This window comes from Sinohyriopsis cumingii, chromosome 1 (assembly GCF_028554795.1).
Source record: "Sinohyriopsis cumingii isolate HCF-2022 chromosome 1, ASM2855479v2, whole genome shotgun sequence".
Lineage (NCBI taxonomy): Eukaryota > Metazoa > Mollusca > Bivalvia > Unionida > Unionidae > Sinohyriopsis > Sinohyriopsis cumingii.
Genome location: NC_142961.1, coordinates 34,362,698 through 34,385,812, shown reverse-complemented (window position 1 = coordinate 34,385,812; position 23,115 = coordinate 34,362,698). Strand labels below are relative to the sequence as shown.

The 23,115-nt window shown below is 37.9% G+C and overlaps 1 protein-coding gene and 1 long non-coding RNA gene across 6 annotated transcripts in view; one reads left to right on the top strand and one right to left on the bottom strand.

The window, feature by feature from the left end:
* The window catches only part of LOC149806681 (uncharacterized), a 237,866-nt gene that overhangs the window by 30,212 nt on the left and 184,539 nt on the right, over nucleotides 1-23,115 (bottom strand). The gene's annotated exons all lie outside the window — the stretch shown is intronic.
* LOC149806682 (uncharacterized) lies at nucleotides 177-22,520 on the top strand. The gene is made up of 5 exons (XR_016420772.1): nucleotides 177-1,014; nucleotides 1,520-1,641; nucleotides 12,367-12,481; nucleotides 21,851-21,957; nucleotides 22,410-22,520. It is a non-coding gene; the product is annotated as an uncharacterized LOC149806682 (long non-coding RNA).

The window sequence follows — 23,115 nt, the reverse complement described above, 5'->3', positions numbered from 1 at the left end:
CGAGGGCCATGAAATACATTAGCAAATTCCTACAGTATTTTAAGGCAGGCGATTACGAATTATTTAAACCACGTTTTTCATCTGTCACAGATTTTATAATCATTTTGAAGTGGCTGCTTTATCTCGAGGAAAACGAGCGGTAAGTGTTATACAAAACAAAATCTTAATAGCAATTTGATCACTTTCGCGTCATTTGACAGTAAGAATAGTAATAAATAGAGGATAATTTCTTTTCCTACGTTAGGCCTAATACCTGGTATGTTTTTTAGTGTGGTACACACACAAAAAACAACCCCAAAACAACACTAACAACATTTTAAAAAACCCACAAAAACGAGTGCCGTGCCGAATCCACGGGCTAAAATGCTTTATTATCATTTTTTTTTATTTATAGCATCAATCACAAATTGAAATATATACAGTATTAGCGTTGGAAAAGAAAGTTTTCTTTTTGTTATATTTTTTTTCTCACCCTAGCGAAACACTTTCTGCAAATGACCTTAATAAAGAAAAATAATAAATTAACCTAAACCACTTTGAATGTCGACCGTATCTTTTATTTACACGGCATCATGCGCGGAAGAAAATACCAACTGAACCGGGATTTCAGACAGCAGATGAATTGAAGTTGATTCATTGAACATCATTAGCAATTGTACAATCAAACAGATGCAACAATGAAAAGTGGAACTATGAAAAATCGAGAATGTTAGATTTGCGAAGGATTTATTCCGAATCATTGTCTGCTAATAGAGAATTCATGTCAGTTGCTGTGTCGGCGATGCCCACACAGCGCGCCGTCCAAATGTGAAGTTGCGTTTTGCTGACAGACATAACACTGTGCCATAATTTATATGATGGCATGTAAAGAAGCTGCTTAAATTATAGTATTTAAAAGTTTCTTCATTTTGTAAGAGCTCAAGAAATTAATTCTGGTTTGAAAGACAAGATGACGGTAAAACTCAGAAGACGTAGCTGTACAGTACCGTTGGTGTTGGAGACGTCATAATAAAGGTAACTGCGTTAACTTCGCTTTTTGTTTGGTAATTTGTTGGATATTATCTTTTGCTGATCTTCTTTGAGCTTGGAGTAAATTTTACATTCTGAACATTTTTATTTGCACTTATCTGCTTAATATGTATTGCTGGGATATCATATAGAATATGAAGTCAGTATAATGGTACTATATTACATATTTGAATGATAAAAGACTGGTAAATGATATAATGATAAACTACAAAATAAATAATTTGCCCAATATCCCAAATATGTTAATTAAAACAAACATTGAATGTAAATTCAGATATAATGAGCAGTTGTAAGAAGTAAGAAATAACATTTTATCCATTGAACCTGTTATGTGTTATCATCATCAGTTTTAAAATAAACACATGGAGACAAGTTTGCTTAAATTCTAAAATTAACACACACACACACACACACACACATATGGTATTTTAATCTAATACAGAAATGGTGACATTGATATATGCAGACCAATAGTTTTTTTCTTCTACAGATATAAATTAAAAAGCCTAATTCTGAGAGTTTCACCTACAACATTCATGATGGGAAAGGGCCACTAATTAAGAGCTGACATATGTGGAAGAAAAATACCATCCATGTTGAAAAGGGCTAGAGGTAATGTGAGAAAACATAATTTATCAATCTTATTTAACATTATTGTTGATATTTTATCTCAACTGGTCAAAAGGCTAAGTGGGTTTATGTAATGGTCCAGAGTGTGTTATTTATTTCACATCCCCTTCTGTCTTTCAACAGTAAGAAATTAGCTACTTTGGAGTCCATAGTTCTGATCAATTTGTTTATATAAAACTTGGTTTTGGGCTTAAATCAACATCTTGGATAAATCTAATAATGAGCAAAATCCAAGTATATACATGTGATCATGTATAAGATTAGTTGAGTTTTTTAACCAGCCTAAAAGCCATACTTTCACAATATAGGCTAAAATCATTAAGTTGTCCTTGAAGTTTGATGAGTGTTAACCATTAATAATAATAAGGTGATCTTTCATCTGAGTATGTTACCACTGCATGCAATATTTATACATGTAGTGCAGTTTTTACTAAACGTAGAATACATGCTTATATAAATGAGATCTAGATTGAAGAAGTGAAGATGCATACAAATACATGAGGTTATAACCACTACTGCTGATTCAAGTTTGATCATGCTTGGCCATTGGGCTTATAGAGTCAAGTTTCACAATGATGCTTATTATGAGTGTGATAAAGGTATGGTAGTGAAGTGACCTTGCATCTGATTGGCAGAGTTTCTTATGATTTGCACAACAGTGTTTATGATCCAATTTAGATCTGACTTGTTTAATTATTTGCTTGTATGTCTGAGGCTATAAGCAAAATCTATGCATATAATGTGGTGGTTCTACATCTCACTAGCCATTCTTGCTACTGCTCTTAAAACTATTTCTCATTAATTTCATCAGACTTGGTGAATAGATTTATCTCATCAAGATATAGCAAAAGAGCAATTTTGTAAAAAAAATATTCATTCATATTAAACTCAAATTCTGCATCTGATTGGTTGACCTTGCAAATACTATAAGGGCTCTATTTCTGACAAAAAGATTATTTTGATCTAATGTAGCAGAAATGCTTATATGATCAAAACATTGAACATATTTGATGACAAATAAGAAATAGTTTTTCATGCAAATTTGATAAACATTGATAAATCGGTTCATATCATTAAAAGCTTGGAAGAGTTTGATTACATGTGAGACCATCACATATTAATCATTCTTTATTTAGAGAATTATTTTTGTCAGGATTTAGTAAAATATGTAAAATCAATATGGACTGGTTTTGTTATGTACAGCAACACTAGTTGTTTACTGAGTACTGAGGGAATTGGAGTAAGGCAAGGGTACATTGCAGTAGGTAACCTGGTTGACTTGATAACAGGATTTTAACACAAACATTTTTATCAGGAGTCTAGCATACTAACCATTGATTCACTGCAGATCCTGCCCCCATTAGTTACCTTTTAATACATAAAGCATTTGGGTTTTTTATGTCACAAATCCCATAGGGATTAAAATTAACATCATAGGTCTCACTGGATAGTTTCGTATTTTGACATCCCTCTAATTTTTAAGGTAGAAGGCATGAACCTAATTATCACAAGCCTAGCATTTATAAATTTACACATAAGCTAAATCTATAATGTGGTTCAGATTTACTTTGAGTTAGGCATGGAAATAGGTTGGCTTGTTGGTGACTGCCTGTCACAGTTAGATGAGCATTGGAGATCATATGCGTAACTTAGTCTGCAAATGAGCTGCCGACTTTTATTTGTGTCTGCTACAGAGGTAAATATAAAAAAATCTTGATGGTAGAGGGGTGATGAAAAGTATGCTAATTTGTTATAGTACTAGTGAACTTTATTCATGCATAAGGCACATACTGATTCTTTTAGTTGCCTTGTCACAGAAAAATATTGAAAATAGCTATTTCTAGTAAAAAATGAATGTAAAATGTACCTGCATCCTTTGACCCTACCAGAACCAAACTAAAAGCTCAAATTTGTGCAGCTGCTTTTGCTCATCACAAACATAATTGGGAGTATAACTGCTAACCCTACCCTCTAGCACACATTTCATTCATTCATTGGATTAAAGTCACGTGCACCTTTCGGTATGTGCGACTGTTTAGTTTGTACACGTTTGTGTACTTTTTGAATTTAGTGATTAACTTATACAATGCCCCCAAGCAAGCAAGCCGAAGCCCAGGTGCCCCAAAAGGTCCCGCCCAGGCTCTCATCGCTGCAACCTTCTCCATCGTTGTACTCCGTTGGTGGTCTGTTTCTGCATCCTGCATCTCCTTCCTCTCTCATTTCAGGCAGTAACCGAAGCACACCAGCAGCAGTATTATGAAATTTTCGTTGCAATCAATGCCCAGTTCCCTATATTTATTGGGCTATTCCTGTACTATCTTGCCAAACATGTGATTGTCACATACGCTTCAGATATTCCTGAGTTGTGAATTTTCCTATCTTTTGTAAGGTCTATTAAATTTTGTGTACTTTGCGTACTTGAATTTTCCGAAAATTTTTTCACATCTAGTAGGCTTTTAGTAGCCCTTTATTTTGTTTTGGAGATCTCAATCTGGTTAAGTATTTCGTACGTGTGGCTTTAAACCAATCAGTGTGTTTCAGGGCCAGTAAGTTGTTGGTCAAAAGAGGGCTTTCGTGGGTCAGAATGAAAGCCCTATGTGGTAAAATTTGTTTGTAAAAAAGAAAAAAAAAAAGAAAAGAAAAGAAAAAAAAGGTGGGTAGGGAGTGTGTATGCTATATTTGTGTGATGGCTATAGACATTTTTGTTCGTTTTTCTGCTTTTCCCACAAATCCCGACAACACACATTCACGCTCAGTTTCTCATTCACACTTATAAGTAGATGGGGATGGGGGGTGGCCTTATTTCTTTTGTTTGATTTCGGGAAGGCAATTCTTTTCATACTGGGGGGTGGGGGTGGTTTGATTATTTGAGGCATACTCTTTTCATTGTTTCTGCCTTCATTCCCCAAGGTCTGCAAGTGTCCTGTTCTTTCTTCTTTTACTGCCTTAGGACGTTTAACTTCATCCTGTGCCTTTTCCTGCTCTTCTTTATTTCAGCTCTTTCTGCCTTATCCCGTGTCCGTTTCTATTTTGGTCTTCTCGTCCTTTTGATACTGCCATGTTCGCCGTGAGATGTTTTCTTCGAGGGAGGTGGTTTGATTGCCTTTGTTTCCCTTCGCTTTGACCACTTGGCTATTTACCTGTTATTTTTGTTTAGCTTAGCTATTTGTGATTTATTTTAATGTATATTTTTTTTTTTTTTTTTTTTTTATATTTTTTTTATTTTTTTTTTGATCCTACGGGACCTAGCATGCCGTTATAATTCCGAAACAGTGATTTTGTAATATTTTGTCCTTATCTGGTTTTTATTGTTCGGGTTATGATCGGCTGTGCCAGCCTGTGAACCCACGATACCAAGCCGGCCGTCACAATTCCCAAACAGTGATTTGTAATATTTTGACTGGTCTTTGATTTACTTTTTAATATTTTTTTTTTTGTTTTTTGTTTTTTTTTTTTTTTTTTCCTTTTTTTCTTTTTTTTTTTTTTTTTTTTGAACCTACGGGGCCTAGCATGCCATTATAATTCCAAAACAGTGATTTTGTAATATTCGTCCTTATCTGGTTTTTATTGTTCGGGTTATGAGCGGCGGTGTCAGTCTGTGAACCCACTAGCCCGAGCCGGCTGTCACAATTCCCAAACAGTGATTTGTAATATTTTGATTGGTTTTTTTCTTTTTTGGTTCGATCTTTTAGGTTTATTGGTTTTAATTTCTTTACATGGTCTCTCTTTATACCCAACCCTTCATTCGGTTTAGATTTGTCCCCTTTTGCCTATTTTGTTAATGAATGTCATGATGTTATTATAGGTCATTCCTATGTTATTGTTTTTTGCCACAAGTAACTCCGGGTATGTCCACCGTTCTCCTATTTGTTCCTGTTGAGATTTTAGTTCGGCCCTTTCCTGGTTGTATTTGGGGCATATATTTATTAAGTGTGCGATTGTTTCTGGAGTTGGGCAGTAGGGGCAGTTTTCGGTTGGTCCCCTTTTTATGTGTTTCCCTGCGCATCCTGCCAATAGTGTTTTACCTGTTCTTATTCTATTTATTATTGTTATATCGTATGGATTTTTGAAGGTCGGACTTTTGACTTTTCTACTTACTTTTTTCATCATCGTGTGTATTAGACTGTTTGCATCCGATTTTTCCCATAGCTCTTGCCACATGTCATTGATCTTGTCCCATGTTATTGATTTCAGTGACGCTGTATGCTATATTTTGGGCTTTTGGTTCGTTTGTGGCGTTTTTTGCTTCTGCATCTGCTTTGTCATTGCCTGGGATTATGGATGTGAGAGGGTATCCATACGAATTCAACGTGTTTGTTGTTTTTTTCAATCTCTTTAAGTAGCGATCTTGCATGATTAATCATATTAGGTCTGCTCTTGGATTGGTCTGTTGCTAACGATTGTAGTACACTGTAAGAGTCGCTTAGAATGACTGCCTTAGTTGTGGGGTATGTTTTGACGTATGTTAATGCCATTAGTATTGCCATGAATTCTACCGTGTATATAGCGCATTGGTCTGGGAGTCTTTTTCCAACGGCGACATCTAATTTTGGGATCACTATCCCTGCTGCAGTTTTATTTGGATTTTTGGTTTTTGATCCATCTGCGAAGATTTGCGTGTATGTCTCGTATTTGTTGTCAATGTACGTTAGTATTGATGCTCTTAGTCCTATCGGGTCATTTTGTTTTTGTCCTAGTTTACGTAAGCTAAGATCTATTTGTGGTGTGGGACAGGTCCACGGGGGGTCTGGGTAGTACCTTATTTTTTCTGGGTTGATATTTGCGATTTGAAATTTCCTTTTTAATTCTATAATTATTTTCCCACTAGGTATTTTTTTATTTTTTCCTTTTGTATCGAATGGTTTGTCGCATGCTAAGAGGGCTTGTAGCGTGAGGTGGTTGGGTTGGTGTATTGATATTCGAGTCGAGTATCGCAGCATCAATTCCTTCCGCCTTAGGTCTAGCGGGGGTTCTCCTACTATTATTAAGATATCTTGTGTGGGGGTACCATTTAGGACGCCGGTGCATACCCTTAGCGCTTTGGACTGTGTCTAGTTTCTTTAGTAACGTGGCGTTCGCCGCTCCATATACCTGGCAACCGTAGTCCAATTTTGCTCTTATAAGTGCTCTATATAGGGTAACGAGTGTTTTTTTGATCAACCCCCCAATTCACCCCTCTGAGGTTTCTGTGGAGGTTGATGTCTCGTTTGCACTTCGTTACGAGTTCTTGGATATGAGCTGCCCACGTGAGTTCGTGGTCGAATACCATACCTAGGAGTGTCGCTTGTTTTTCGAATTTGATGGGTACCCCCTTTAGGGTTAAGTTTGGAGTGGGTGGGGGGTGGCCACCTCCCGGATTGAAAACTATGCCTACTGTTTTTAGAGGTGACAATTTAAATCCCCATTTATCTGTCCAATTTCCTATATCGTTTAGTCCTTTTTGTAAGTGCTTGGTCGTTTCTCTGCTGGCTGGGTTGCCAGTTTTCCATACGGCGCTGTCATCGGCGAATTGGGATAAGTCAAGGTGGTTGGGTTTTACCGCTGTTTCCAGGTCGTTTATCATTATATTAAATAAAGTTGGGCTGATTACGCTTCATTGTGGCGTGCCATTTTCCAGTTTGTATCGTTCGGAGTAGTCTTGTCCTAGTCTGACTTGTATCTTTCTATCGGTTAGGAAGTTAGCAATAAATTTGTATATATTGCCAGTTATTCCGTATGGTTTAAGTTTACTTATCAGTCCCTTAGTCCACATTAGATCATATGCTTTTTCCATGTCTAAGAAGATGGCTGTAACATATCTGGATTTTTAAAATTTTTCTCTAGATGCTAATTTGACAGCGGTTTCTAGTCTCATGAGTTGGTCTATTGTGCTTCGGTAGTTGCGAAACCCGCTCTGTGTATTAGCTAGTAGTCCTTTGCTTTCTAAATGGTATTTCAGCCTGTTGTTTACCATAGTTTCCATTATTTTACATATATTGTCTGTTAGTGATATGGGCCTGTATGATTTTATATCGCTTGAGGGTTTTCCAGGCTTAAGAATCGGGACCACTACTGCCTTTTTCCATCTTATAGGTATGGTACCGGTTTCCCATATTTTATTAATGAGGTTAAGTGCAATTGTGACAAGTTTTTTGGGTAGGTTCTTGTACATTTCATACCCCAAAGTATCCTCCCCGGGGGATGTGGTCTTTTTGCCGGCGAGGGCCTTTCTCCATTCGGCTTCTGTAAACGGAAGGTTTAGTGGGCCGTCATTATTTCCTGCTTCCTTTATGTTGTCAGAGTTGCTTTCCTCAAATTGCCTTTTATGATTTTTAAACTTATCCTCTAAGTTGGTATTGCTACACATGTTGGCGAAATAGTTTGCGAATAATTCTGCCTTATGTTTGTTGTTTTGTCCAGGTATGTTGGGGGTTATTGATTTAGTTTTGCCTCTCATTTTTTTAATTCTTTACCACACCTCCTTCGATTTTGTGTTAATATCTAGTTTTGAGCAGAATTCTCTCCATGAGTTTTGTTTAGCTATCATAATAGTTTGTTTGGCAGTTTTTTCCTTTTCCTTGTAGTAGTTAAAGTCCCTATTATTTTTAGTTCTTTTGAATTTGTTTAGAGCTCTTTTTTTCTCTTTAATTGCTATTTTACATTCATTATTCCACCAGGGCACCGTGGGTTTGGGTGCTACTCCTTTAGTTTTAGGAATTGTTTCTTGGGCCATTGTGTTAATGGTTTCTATTAATTTGTCATTAAAGGTGTCAATGTCCCGGTGATATATGGTTTCTGGGTCGATTGAGTCACCTATCTGTTTGAACCTAATCCAGTTGGCCTGTTCGTATTTCCATCTTGGTGTGAAGGACGCTTTATTTTGAGGTATTCTAATTTGTATTTCTATATTTATAAGGTAATGGTCACTTCCCATAGGGTCGCTTTCATCAACTTGCCAATCAGAAATGCCTGTTAATCTTGGTGTGCATAGAGATAGGTCTATTGCTGATGTGTGGCCTGTTCTGTCATCTATCCGGGTGTGCATTCCGTTGTTTAGAAAAACTAAGTTGCATTTTTGTGCCCATTTTTCTAAAATTTTTCCTTTAATGTCCGTCTTTTGACTCCCCCATAGTTCATTGTGCGCATTGAAGTCCCCGCATATTACCACCCATTCTCCACAGTCTTTAATCATTTTGATTGTTTCGTCTGCACTTAAATTGCGCTGCTCATTTGTTTCATAGAGGTTAACGATTAGTACCTGCTTAGTTTGAGCGGTTATTTTGACTATCTGTATTTCGAAGTCATTGGGCGGTCTACTATCTGTTAATTTATGCATTTCTGATGTAATTCCATCTCTAACAAAGGTTGCTAACCCCCCTCCTCTTGCTGTGGGGGATCGATGCTTTAGGTATTTGGTGTTGTAGCCTATGATGTTTGGGATACGTGAGGTATAATTTAGGTGGGTTTCCTGTATGCATATAACATCTGGTTTTCTTTCCTGTTCAAGTATTTTGTTATTTAGTTGGTCAGCGTGGGCCCTAAGGCCGCGTGCATTCCATTGCCATATTTTGATTTCTGCTCTGGAATCCATCTCTAGTGCAAAAAGTCTTAATAGTTTGTTTAATTTACTGTTGTTTTCGTTTTATGCGTGTTTCCTACCAGTGAGGGTGCTACCTATTTATTTTGTTTTTGGTATCCTGATTTTTGTTTTGGCCTGCTTATAGTTTACCCCATGGGAGATCATATATTCGACTATTAGGGCTTCTCTAAGAGCCCTGGGGCATTCTGCGTGGTTTGGTTTGTGGTTACCACTACAGTTAGCGCAGTGCTGATTGGTGGCGCTACATGTTTTCCGGTCTGGGTGGTGAAGACCACATTGATTGCACCGGAATAGGTTTCCGCAACTCTTAGAGTAATGCCCCCAATTTTTGCAGTTGCCACAGAACCGTGGTTTGTTTTTGAAAGCAAAAATTTTTTTAGCCTTGAGTTTTTCAGCTATTTTGATAGTTTCTGGGGTGGCGCCCTTAAAAAAGAGTACCACTGCAGTGCTATCCTTTCCCCTTCTTGTTTTTAGGCGGATTGCTTTCTCTACTTCCTGTCCTTTACTCCTTATGTAGTCTACTATTTCATTGGTTTTATTTTGAGTTGATACGTATATGACTCCTTTGTTGTGTGTTTTTGGGGGGTTTGGGTCTATGTGTTGTTTTGTTCTGTTGTGTCTAGTGACCTGAACATTTATTTGGTCTATTCTTTCAATTTCCATATATTTGGCAATCTGTTGTTCAGTGGTGCATTTGATTATCAGCAAGTCGTCTCTAGTGCTTTTAAGCGTGAATTCTCCTTGGTGATGTTTGTTCAGTTGCCATGCTATGGTTTTAAAGGCTAACTTCGTTATTTTGGAATTTACTCCCTTGACGAAGAGAGTCAGTTCAGCGGGGTGTTTCTTGTTTTGGATATTTTGCAGACTGGTCTTTTTTCCCCTGGTGTTTGTCTCTTTAGCTGACTTTGTTTCGTTGTCCATAACCGGCTTGCTGGGTCTTGTATTCTGACAGTTAGTGTGTTTCTTATTCTTTCTAACTGGTATTTGGGATTTGGTTTTCCTATTATTCTTACCTTTTGTTGAGTCGTGTGTGACTGCTTTATTTGTGGTAGGGTGAGGGCGTTCTGTTTCATCTAGTAGGTTCTCAGTTTGAGTCCCCTGGCTGCTAGTGTTTTTAACCAGCGTGGTCTGGGTTGTTTTTGTGCTTGTTGAGTATTGTTCCTCAGTTTGGGTACTCATGTCGGATGTAGTTTTGCGGTTACTCGGTAGATTGTCCACATTCTCGTTTACGCTTGGTGACAGGTAGAGTCTACTCATCGAGTCAGTTGGGGTCGAGTTGAAAATTGGCGTTAAGAACTGTATCTGTCGTTTTTCTCTTAGGGGGGATGAGACTGCTTCGGAGTAAGTTTGCCTTAGTTTATCTGCCTTTAGGTTGACCAGGCAGCTGAGATAACTATTTGATGATGTGACATTAATTTTGTTGTTATCCATCTTGAGTTTCTTTATTTGATGTAAGGTATATATGACGGGATATTTCTTTAGTTTTAATCCTGGGTTTGTTTTGATTTCTTGCAATTTATTTGAGTTTAATTCTAGCTTAAAGCTATCTGTCTTAACTATACTTTATTCTACTTAGTACTATGAAAAAGCAACAGCTGTAAGGGGATATGCAAATAGCTTTTATTCTGATTTGTGTAATTAATTATTATATTACTATTATCCAATTTAAACTTATTGAAAATTATTTTCTAGCCAAATGGTCAAAGTAAAAGGTTTTACTTACCCCGATCCAATTTTCTTTTTAAGATCTTTAGAGTTTTTAAATACAGCCTTCTAATTATACAAGTTTCATTACATTGGTCAATAATTAGTCACATGTGATGACACTTGTAACTAATCAAACCACAGCAACTGAGAGCAGACTAAGCACTGATATTTATATGGTACAGTGGCAATATACAGTCTGTCTGCCGCAACACATGAAACAAACTGGACAAATCTGAAAGCCTTGAATTTGACTTTATTTATCTGTATGGTAGAACAGAACCTGAGTTGAAAAGCTTTTAAAGAAAGACCTTGATATCAAACCTAATAATAACTGCAGGAGTTATATTATGGATAATTAACCATTCTCTCAGTTTCAAACTGGGCATTCCATCCCATGGGGTTCTAAATGTAAACCAAGTGTAACTGATATCCTAATGAACTGTAAAGACCATAGCAGCACAACAGCAGGGGACCAGGTATGTCCAGATCCAGAAATCACAGACCAGTTTCAAACTGATGATGAACCACATAAAAATTACACATCTGCTAGAACTTATGTTATGAAGATAACTTAAATTGCATTATTATTAATCCTCCTCCTCACATTCATCATAATTGAGATGCATCATATATGTTTTATTGTAAAATAGTTTATGCAACATAATTCAGTGAAGACCTTTGCTGCCAATTTACCAGTGAACCATTTGTTTCAATGAACATATTTTATGTTGTAACAAGGAGCATCATTTAAACATTATGATACACTTATCATACCTGTATATGAAATCTTAATACTAACACTTATACTTGCAATACTACTACTAATAAAAACACCTGCATTGATAATTTGATTATGTTCAATTGGACTTGTATCTAAATGATCACCAGCTGTATGAAAAGACATATTTTAATATATAGATATTGGATGGAATACTAGTTACCACAATTGAATAGTCATATGATAAATGATATATTATTTTAAACAATTTATATTTGCAGTGAAACATACTTTTACATTATTTTCACTTAAATTTCATTTATAGAGCAGTATACTCTGCATTCATTAAATTACTGAAATGGTTATAATACAACAACAAATACTGCAACTTCCAGAATCACAAAAATCAAAAGATATAAACAAAAACTTCCCTACATGTATCAACAGTTGTCACTTAATAGACAGAACTCTGAAGATTTAGAATAGGATGTTAACAAATTAGGTATTCAAGTTAAAAAGAAAAAAATACCAAGTAAGCTTACTACCAAAAAATCAAACAATAACAGTGAATTTTAGTACATTCCCAGGAAACAGAATATATGATTTTTCTTAACTTGATCTGATACATCTTAAATCTATAGAAAATGATTCATATTGTATGACTAAAATATTATGTAAACAAAAATTCCATCACTTTTTTCAGATGCAACATGCATACCCCAACCCATCCTTCTTGATCATAAAGTATACCAGCATTCCACTATAAGATGGGGAGCTGTAGTGGCTCAGTGGTTAGCTTTCTGGACCTGTGAAATAAGGTAGGTTCAAATTCTACCATCAGACCAACCTGGGTTAGCTACCATGGTGTGTCCTTGGGCAAGGCACTATACTTAAAGTGCCTTGGCACTAAATAACTTACTTGTGTTGGTTTACCATAAAAGGCCAAACCAAACACAAAAAAACAACAACTTTAAAATATGAGTTTTGTCAATACTAAGTAATTGAAAATCATACTGAAGAAATGTTTTTGTTAATACAGATTAATGGATCTAAAAAATCTCTTTCTTCTGCAGGAGTTTAAAATGTTAAATTAAAAAGGTCATGGTACACATTGCTTTGTTCGTACACATCAGGCTCCGTAACCCATATCCAACTAAAAATTTTAGTAGAGTCTGAATAAAACATATTTTAATCTGGATGATAATATTCTTTCTCCATTCATATATTACACCACCAAGATTGATCCAAATAAGATTACATTTTAATGTAACACTGAGGATGAGTATGCCTCTTAACAACTTACAAATGTGGAGAGAATGGAGTTAAACTGAACTTTGATTTCTTTTCAACCATAGCACAAGATGATCATTTATTATGAAAAAACCTGAATAAAGTTGGAGTTCATAACCATGACAGTCTTGATACAATATAAATTCAATATATTATTGTTGTCTTGAGGTATAGTTCTGTATATTACAATCTCACACAAGATCAGGGTATATTTTAGTACTATACAGTTAATTCGGGATTGTATTAATACCTATTCTGGTGAATGAACATTAAATAAGATTTACTATTTTGGAACCAGTTGCAATAAAGTTTACTAAACAAGAGAAAATATGACTTTACTATAATATCTAAAATGTAAAATCTGCAAACAGAATACTTGCTTGACTTTACACTTCAACTATATCATAATATTTATTTGAAATGAATTTATACAAATGGCATTAAATTTGGTTTCAGCCTGGTAATGACAATGGTAGTAGTGAATAGGGACGGTCTAGGGACTAGGGAACTTCCATGTTAAAAAGGGTATATCCACTCTGGGGACTATGTAATTTAACATGGGAGAAAAAAAAATATATCCATTCTAGGGACAAGGGGAATTTAACATGGGAGAAAGAAAAAAAACTATTCACTCTAGGGACAAGGGAAATTGAACATGGGGAATAAATCGTGGGACTGTCTTGGGACTAGGGGAAATGGAACAGGGTCGGGACCCTATTTTAATAAGGTCCCGACCTGATGGGTCTATGAAAATGGAACAGGCGAAAATTGAAACAGGGAGGGGTCTCTATTTTTTTATTATTTTTTTAAACAAAAAAATAAAAAAAGGGGTAGGCAATTGAAAGTCAAGATCTTTTCGAGAGATAGGAATGGCCCTGAAAAGGGCCTTTGGTTTTATGTTAATATACCCTTAACATAAAGGGCATCTGTGACATCTTCTTCTTGACCTTAGGCTGTGCCTGACTGCAGGACCATAGATTAAGACTCTTTTGAGGCATCCTTGATGCTCCACATAAGATTCTTCGCATCCACAGGCTGGTGTCTGTCCTGTGGATAACTGTCCAGTTGGATCGGACATACATTGATATGTCCGTCCGGAACATCATCGAAGACACAAGCGTTGAAGATTGTACATCGGTCCACATGTTGGGGTGCTGAGTAACAGGTGAAGGAATGCAGTGAACTGTACTTATTTATAGGGGGAGGAAGGATTGAAACGGATTGAGTTTGTTGACCAATCCAAACACGCGTTACAAAATTCAGTCAGCCCACGTCCAATCCGAAGAGAGCAGTCTGTGACGTCACATAGTCTATATAGATTCGCTAGCGCCTGTGCGTAGTCAATCTAAGCGACAGTTTTTCAACATGACGGAAACTCAGAAAACGATCAGTTTGGGTGCACTGATGGTGGAGACTACCCAAGGGAACCCAGACTTACTTTCAGAAGAGGTGAATTGGGATTTTGTGGATTTTTTTACCTTGCAAGAATTTGTTCCTGAACCTTCGTCACCTTCTCCTTCATTACCGCACATGGAAAATTTTAGACAGAGACAGAAAGAAGAATTGGAGAAATTTATACAACAGCAAAAGGAAGCGGAACAAGCTTTTCTCCTACAGCAACAGCAGCAAGAAGAAGAGGTAAGAAAAAAACAAGAAGAAGAAGACGCAGCAGCAAAGAAACAAGGGTGTCAAAATCAAACGGTCACGGTACTGTTAGACATTTTAGTTAAGAAGTCTGAAACAGATGTATCAGACTTCTTTATTACGGCCGAAGAGAATACGACCTTCCCAAGCTAAACACTCCAACCCTGTGACTACGCCTACTGCACCATCCTTAGTGATTTCAACGAAATCATCATCAACAGTACGCAGTCCAGAAGTAGGCCTTGGCCATGGCAAAGGCTTAAGACAGTTAAAGTTGATTGTTTAAACTCACCCCTTACACCAAAAAAGGCCCTTTTCAGGGCCATCCACGTCTCTCGAAAAGAGATAGGCTTTCAATTGCCAATAACTAAAAAAAAACATTTTACCCAATAGTACCTGTCTGTGTATGAGTGTGCGTGAGTGTAGGTTCTTATTTTAAAATCAAAACCCAAAGACACTTACCTTTTATAATTAATTTATTCTTTTATAAATATTTACAATTCACAATTCACAACAGAGCACTTTAAAAAATTCATAGACTTATTCTGTCTCATTGTTCACTCTCTGTTTTTTTAATTTCTTCACCGTCATAGTCTTTTCCTCCTCTTCCTCCTCACTTTCTTCCCTTCTTTTCTTCTCCTGTTTCTTTTTCTTCACCTGTCTGTTTTCTTCCTCTTCCTCTTCCTCTGAAGAATCCCTCTCTTCTTCTGACTCCTCTTGTTTCTTTTTTGGGCAGTCTGGTGACCAATGTCCTTTTTCTTGACAATAATAACAGGTATCTTGACTTTTGTCTCTTCTAACCCCTTTTTTTTCTTTTTTGACGGTCTGGACACTCTGAAGACCAATGCCCTTTCTTCTGACAGATATAGCAAGTATCTTGACTTTTATCTTGAAAGGAAGGAGAGTAGTCCCTCGGCTGGTCTGAAGAGAATTTTCTAATGACCCCTCGCAAAGCTCTGATGAAACGTTCAATCTTGGTAGTCTCTTCCATTGTTGTGCTCAGTTTGAGAGTGAAATGAATAGTGAAAGGACAAGACACATACCCTTTATATACGCTGGTCTGCTATGACTATAAATTAATCCATGGTGTTTAAACTTTAGTCATTTGACTTTTTGCTATCGAGATGAAATGATCCAATTCATTTGAGAAGAAAGAAGAAGAAAGTAAGAGGCAGAAACGTGATCTATCGCCTCGTACTAGGGCTGAAGTCTTGGCACAAATTCATGCCAGTGATTTTGAAGAGGACATGAGTGAACCAGAATCCAAACCCTCTAAACAAAGTTTACCACCCTTAGTCAACCCTGAAAAGTACTATGACATTCGAGAGACGGAAAAGCGTCCCTCTAGAAAATTTAGAACTACGGCTTACAAATACACAGTGAAGTTTAAAGATTTCAAGTCTGAAGTACTGTTAGAGAAAGCAAAAGGGTTCATCACCGACATGTGGGATTCTTTGCTCACCACACTCAAGCGACAATGTCAACCCGAAGAAGATGATCGCTTGAGACTTTCCATACAACATGACGGCTTGAAATCCCCTGTTTGGATCGAGTTTAGCAGCCCTGCAGAATTGACCACTTCCAAAGTCATGGACAAGATTCAACACGTGCAACAATCTAATGACCAGTTTGACATCACCGATGGAAAAGCCACACTGGACATGACCCACGTCTCTCCTCCTCAAGGGACCGGACAATGCAGAAAGACCTTATTGGTCAACAACCTTCGCATTACCAAAACAAGTCTTGTCCAAATTAACAATTTTCAAGACCACATGTGTTTAGCCCGAGCCATCGTGGTGGGATGAACCTATGCCGACAAGAACGACACGGTAGAATGGAAAAGAGCCTGGGAGAACATTCGAAAATCGAACCGAGCCAAACAACGAAATGAAGCAGAACTTCTGTTACAACAAGCATGCCTGTCCAAAGACACATCCTGTGGCATTCCTGAGATGCAAAATTTGCAAGATGCCCTAGCTCCACGATACACCTTGAAAGTGCACCCTCAAGAAGTGCGCGGGTCTCTGTTGTTTCGAGGGAAAGACTTTAAGGATGGAAAATACATTCACCTCTATCATCACGATGACCATTTCGATACCATTACCACTATCACTGGATTCCTGGGATACAAATATTACTGTGAGAAATGTGACTTATGATGGTTATAATAATCGAGAGCAACACAAACATTGTGGATCGAAATGCTCAGGATGTTTGGCCTCTCAACCCTGTCTGAGCGAAGGGCAAGAACCAGTGCATTGTCCTGCTTGTCTGCGCACATTTGTCAGCCCTGCCTGTTACCAACAACATCTGAAGATGCAAGGTTCACAGAAGAAATGTGCTTGTCAACTCCTGAGATTGTGCCCAATGTGTGGACAAGGTCTATGTATCAACAGTACCAAGGCACACGTATGTTCAGGAAAGAAAAAATGTCACATTTGTCACTGCATTGTGGACTTGGAACACCAATGCTACATACAAAAATACCAATCCCAACCAGAGAAAGAGGATGGTCACAAGAAGAAGAAAGGCAATTTCATCTTTTTCGATTTCGAATGCATGCAAGAGATCAGTATTCACATTCCTAATTTCTGCGTGGCTCATCGAGCGTGCGAGAAGTGATTCAAGAACCTATCTTGAGTTATTGCCCTCACTGCAGTAAGATTCCTGGAGGGCGTGAAAAAATCTTTCAAGGACCGAACATACTAGCCGATTTCACACAATGGGTCTTAGACCCCATCGACAAGACGTGGAGCCAAGAGGACATCGAACATTATTATGGAGATTGTCATTGTCATGCCACGGTGATGGCTCACAATTTCTCCGGATATGATGGACAGTTTCTTTTGAGATGTTATACGGAACGTGGCATCGAGCGTCCTAAAATCACTTTGAACGGAGCCAAAATCATTTTCATGCAAGTGGGACAAGTGCAGTTTAAAGATTCGATGAGCTACTTAGCCATGCCTTTGAGTCGAATGCCTAAAATGTTTGGAATGACAGAAATGGCTAAAGGATACTTTCCACACTTTTTCAATACAGAAGCCAATCAACACGCCGTTCTACCCCATTTGCCTCAGGCTCACTATTACGACCCTGACAACATGCGTACCGAACGAGAAACTTTCTACGCTTGGTACCAGGCTCACGCCTCCGACCCTTTCGACTTTCAGGAAGAAATGCTAAAGTATCGTCGTTCCGACATGGACATTTTACGGCGATGCTGTGGAAAATTTCGAGAACTGTTCATGGAACATGGAGGGGTTGATCATTTAAAAGAGGCTTGCACCATTGCCAAAGCGTGTTCCTTAGTCTACCGACAACGATTCATGCTTGAAAACACTGTGGCTGTCATCAGTCCTCAAACGACCAACTATGTCAAACGTCAATACTCGGTCAAAGCCCCATGCTGGTTGCATTACTTGTGCGACAAGGAAGACAAATGGATTCAGCATGCCCGCAACGGACAGGGCGAAAGATCATCGGAATGCATTCGGTCAATGGCTGGGACTTAGAAAACCCCAAGATCATGTACGAGTTTAACGGTTGCTTATTTCACGGATGTCCCGTCTGTTACCCTGACCGCGGCACTAAAAATCAGTTCTTACAACGAACCATGGAAGACTTGTACCAGGCCATTTGTCAGCCACGCCTAAAGTTAGAACAGGAAGGATACCAAGTGGTGGAAATGTGGGAACACAAATACAATCACCGTTTGAACACCGATCCCGAGTTTAAACGCCTCATGGAAAGTTACCAGTTCATGGACCCCCTGAACCCAAGTAATAGTTTGTACGGAGGAAGGACCAATGCCACCTGTTTGCTGTACCAAGCTGACGAAGAGAAAGGAGAAGAAATCATATACTTGGACGTGTGTTCACTGTATCCCTACGTGTGCAAATATTGTTGCTTTCCTGCAGGGCACCCACAATTGTTCACCGAACACATCGACCTAAAAAACATTCGACAATACGAAGGCTTGATCAAGTGCAAAGTTTTGCCTCCCACGAACCTATACCATCCCATCTTACCTCGCCATTGCCAAGGCAAACTTATGTTTCCTTTGTGCCGTACTTGTGCTGAAACGTGCAACCAAGATCAACCTTGTCATCACACCCAGGAAGAACGGGCCTTGACGGGGACATGGGTCAGCGTAGAATTGTTCAAAGCTCTGAACATGGGATACCAACTGTTAGAAGTGTACGAAATTTGCCACTTTCCCAAGACACAATAATTCCACAAGGGTGACCCCACGCAGAAAGGCATTTTCGCAGACTACGTGGATGCCTTTTTGAAACTGAGCAAGAAGCCAGTGGCTATCTGTCCTGGTGTCACACTCCCGAAGACCAAAAGACATTCAGAGAGAAATTCTGGGCACAAGAAGGCATTACTTCAGATCACATTGAGAAAAACGAAGGCAGGCGATCGTTTGCCAAAGTGATGTTAAATTGCTTGTGGGGTAAAATGGCACAATGACCGTGTTTACCCAAGACGGAGTATTTCACCGAACCTTCCCGCTACTTTCAGATGATTCACGACAAAGCCAAATTCATGAAACACGTGGACGTCGTTCGTGAGGATTTGATCTTGGTGAATTACGAAGAAGATCTGAACTTTGTAGAAGATGACCCCTTTGGAAATGTCATCATTGCAGCTTACATGACAGCTCATGCTCGCTTAAAATTGTACGAAGCTTTAGAACTGTTAGGGGAACGTGTCTTGTACTTTGACATGGACAGTTGCATTTATATCGATCACCCGAGTCAACAGCACCCTGACATCGAAGGAGACCGTTTAGGAGCCTGGACAGACAAGCACCCCGATGACAAGATTCTAAGTTTCGTTAGTGGTGGTCCCAAAAATTACGGCTACGAATACTGGGCCAAACAAGGAGAAGTGCACACGAAGTGTAAAGTGAAAGGACTTACTCTGAATTATCGTACCAGTCGAGTGGTCAACTTTGGCATATTGAAAGAAGCCTTGCAGTCTAGAGATAGTGACCACCTATCAACCCAACAAGATTGTACGTTTACCCACACACCACATCGTCAGTCGACCCTTGGAAAAAGTCTATCAAATCGTGTAGCAGAAGCGAGTGCGGCTTCCCACCCACTTTACTTTGCCGTATGGACATGTCGGTATAAAACATTGGTTGTAAGAGGATAGCCACCCACCAGAAGGATGACTTCGCCGCAGCAAGAATCGAGTGAGAAATCCAGTGAGAACTCCAAGTTCAAACCCTACCATTTTCCAGTCTTCTTACCTGACTATTGTGATTGTGCCCGTCGATTGGACATGTTTCAAAAATGGCCTACGGATAGGGAAGGATTACCTTCTTCGTATGTTTTAGCTAGAACAGGATTTGTCTACTTCGGACCCGAGTCAGGATTGGGATACGAAGTACAGTGTTTCGCTTGCGGACTTAAGTTACGAATGGATCTATGTATCTACAAAGATTCAGCTATTCTGGAACATACTCGATGGTCTCCGCACTGCCCTTACCTTTCAATGGCCTTTCCACCCATTAAACTACGGTACAATTATGATGGTACCTTAGAGACGGTACCTTCCAAAACTAGACGTAAACACATTGCATCCTATTTCATTGTTGTTTCTTTTCCACATAATAGCTTATTTTTTATAAAATGTTAAACTTTACTAATCTTTTTTCAAGATCACTTTAGTTTGCAAAAATACATCTTGTCATTTATTGGCATTCTACATTGAATTTTGTAAACTAGCTATAAACCTGACCTAATTACTCAACTTAACTGCTGACAGAAACAGTCTACAGTAAATGTATTTCATTTCTATAGCTCGATGGATAAACATTACATCTTTTAAAGCTGTGCACAGAATAGGCCGACATATCACGAGTCAGGAAAACATGGGGGTGGTATCCCCTGTGTCCAAAATTAATATCATTTTGAATAGAATATTCTAGTGACAATTGCCTCTTTTCAAATGGTAAGCATTGCTTTTTTTTATTTTCATTAATCTGTCAAATTCGGTATGCATTTTGCTTTAATATTTGAGATGGAAACCTTAGGTGCATAGAAATGTCAGACAGCATTGTACATCATGGATGGTGTCCAACATACTTTTATGATCATAAAACAAAATCCCATTTTTTAGTTATGGCCACTGATTTAAAAAATATTCATCCAAGCTAAATATAATAATAATAATAATGAGGACTTTGTATAGCGCCTAATCTTTAGAAGCTCTAAGCGCTTTGCAACATTAGACAACATAAAAACATACACAATGATATGATTACAAAAACAAACACCATGAAATTAGAAAACATAAAAAACATGCTGAGAATATTTAAGGTAGTTAACATTATTAAGTCATTAAGTTTGTTTTTGTAGTCAAAATAAGTAGTTTTGAGAGCACTCTTGAATGGGATCACTGTGTCTTTGTGACTAAGTTCAGTGGGCAATTCATTCCATGTTGCTGGGCCCTGGTATGCAAAAGAATGCTGTCCATGTGACTTTGTTTTCATAGTGAGAATAATGAGTATATGATTGTCGGAAGAGGAGTGTAAGTATCTTGCTTGTGTGTACACATAGGTGAGGTCGGATAGGTATGTTGGACTAGAGTCTGTCAGTGAAACATAGCACAGAGAACTAATGTTGTGTTTGATTCTGGATCGAATGGATAGCCAGTGTTGGGTACAGAGCAGCGGGGAGGTGTGCTCTGATTGTGGTACTCTTAGTATGATCCAAGCAGCTATGTTTTGAACTTTTTGAAGTCTCTGCAGTAGATATTAAGATGAACCAGACAGAACTGAGTTACCATAGTCCAGTCTTGAAAGCAGTAATGAACACACAAGTGTTTTAGTGGCATCAACTGAAAGATATCTGAGAATGGAGCTGATGCGTCTCAGCTCAAGATACGCAGCCTTGCATATGTTCATGACATGTTGGTGCAATGTGAGAGTACTGTCCAGAGTAACACCTAGGTTTTGTACTGATTGTGTGAATTTAATGTTGGTGTTGCTGATATTTATTGTGTGAGGTAAAGGATGTGAATGAGAAAGTCTTTGATAAGTAAGTATGGCTTGATTTAAATTGTGTTTTTCATGTGACTTGCCAGAGATTTTTAAATGAATTGATAAAGTAACTTGAGACACATTTCAAAGTACATGTTTTAAAAATATTCCATTGATTATTGCTGGCATTTAGAAAAATGCAATGCATCCTTTGTTGTGAAACTTATTTTAAAACATTGTATTACTCATGCAGAAGCCTGCTTGAAAACTAATGGCAAAGCAAAGGCAAATGGAATGGAAGAGACCATATCAGAGACCCTCAAATATGCACCCAACCAACGCAGAATGATAAAAAACAAGGTAATCCAAATGACTCTTATTTCATCAATTTTGGATTCAGTTTCGTCTTTTAAAGCATAGTATTTGCAAAGCGGATGCATTTCTAAACTGATAACAAAATCAGCTTATCCTATTGCCCAGGACTATCAGAGCTAGAGTCCAGCTAACTACAATATGCATATATCTTGTCTGATCGGACAAGTGCCTCCATTTGGAATTTTTATTCACATGAAATATTTGGATGAAATAAATTCATCTTTGTGCAAATTGATTGCACCATCCACTTGCCAGAAATGACAAGTAAGTGCAAAGTTATCTTGTATCATGGCTTAACGATAGTAAGGGAAGCACAAGTGCAGTGAAGAAAATTTCATACATTTTTATAATGCTGATTAACATGACTTCTGCATATGTAACTAGTGCTGAGATGATATGACTTTATTTAAGCATTACAATTTTGTTTTAATTTGCAGGTGCCTGAGCAGAAGAAGTAATAGATAAACTTTACAGTGGAGTTGGAGACTGATTCTGATTCATAATCTTAATTAAATCTAGAAAATAAACATTAAAGTCATATTAAAATATCTGTTGTATTGTTTCCTTCTTTCATTTTTCTCTTAAAAACAAATGTCTGAACCTTTAGTCTGTAAATTCAGTGGATTCCTTATCAGCCCATCTACTTTTACTTTACACCATGCTACTTTAAAAAAAAAATGAATTATCCCCATTGGGGTAGGTCCCCCCAACCCCCCACCCTACTTTGTCAACTTACCTGCCACATTTAAATCTAATGGAAGGCCCTGCTGTAAAGCCTGTTAGTAAAACTACCCAACAAGAGGATTTCATACATTTGCAACTCCTAGATGGATGGTAATGTTTTCATTTTTGTAATGTAGATTTGGACATTCTTGCCACCAGTATGGAATATGTGTTTCAGAAACACAAGCAGCTTTCATCAGATTTGCATATAGGTTTTATATGTTGTGAGTATGTTGTAGGAAGTTTTTTTAAATAACATCATATGAGATGATGCCAGTGGAAATGGCAGAAAAGTGTCTGTATTGTTCACCAACTACACCTTGTTCTTACAAAATGTGGCTGTTACACATTCCCATGATGATGTCACTGACAGCCATCAGTGAGGAATGCCCCAACAAGCATAATACAAATTGCTTCCAT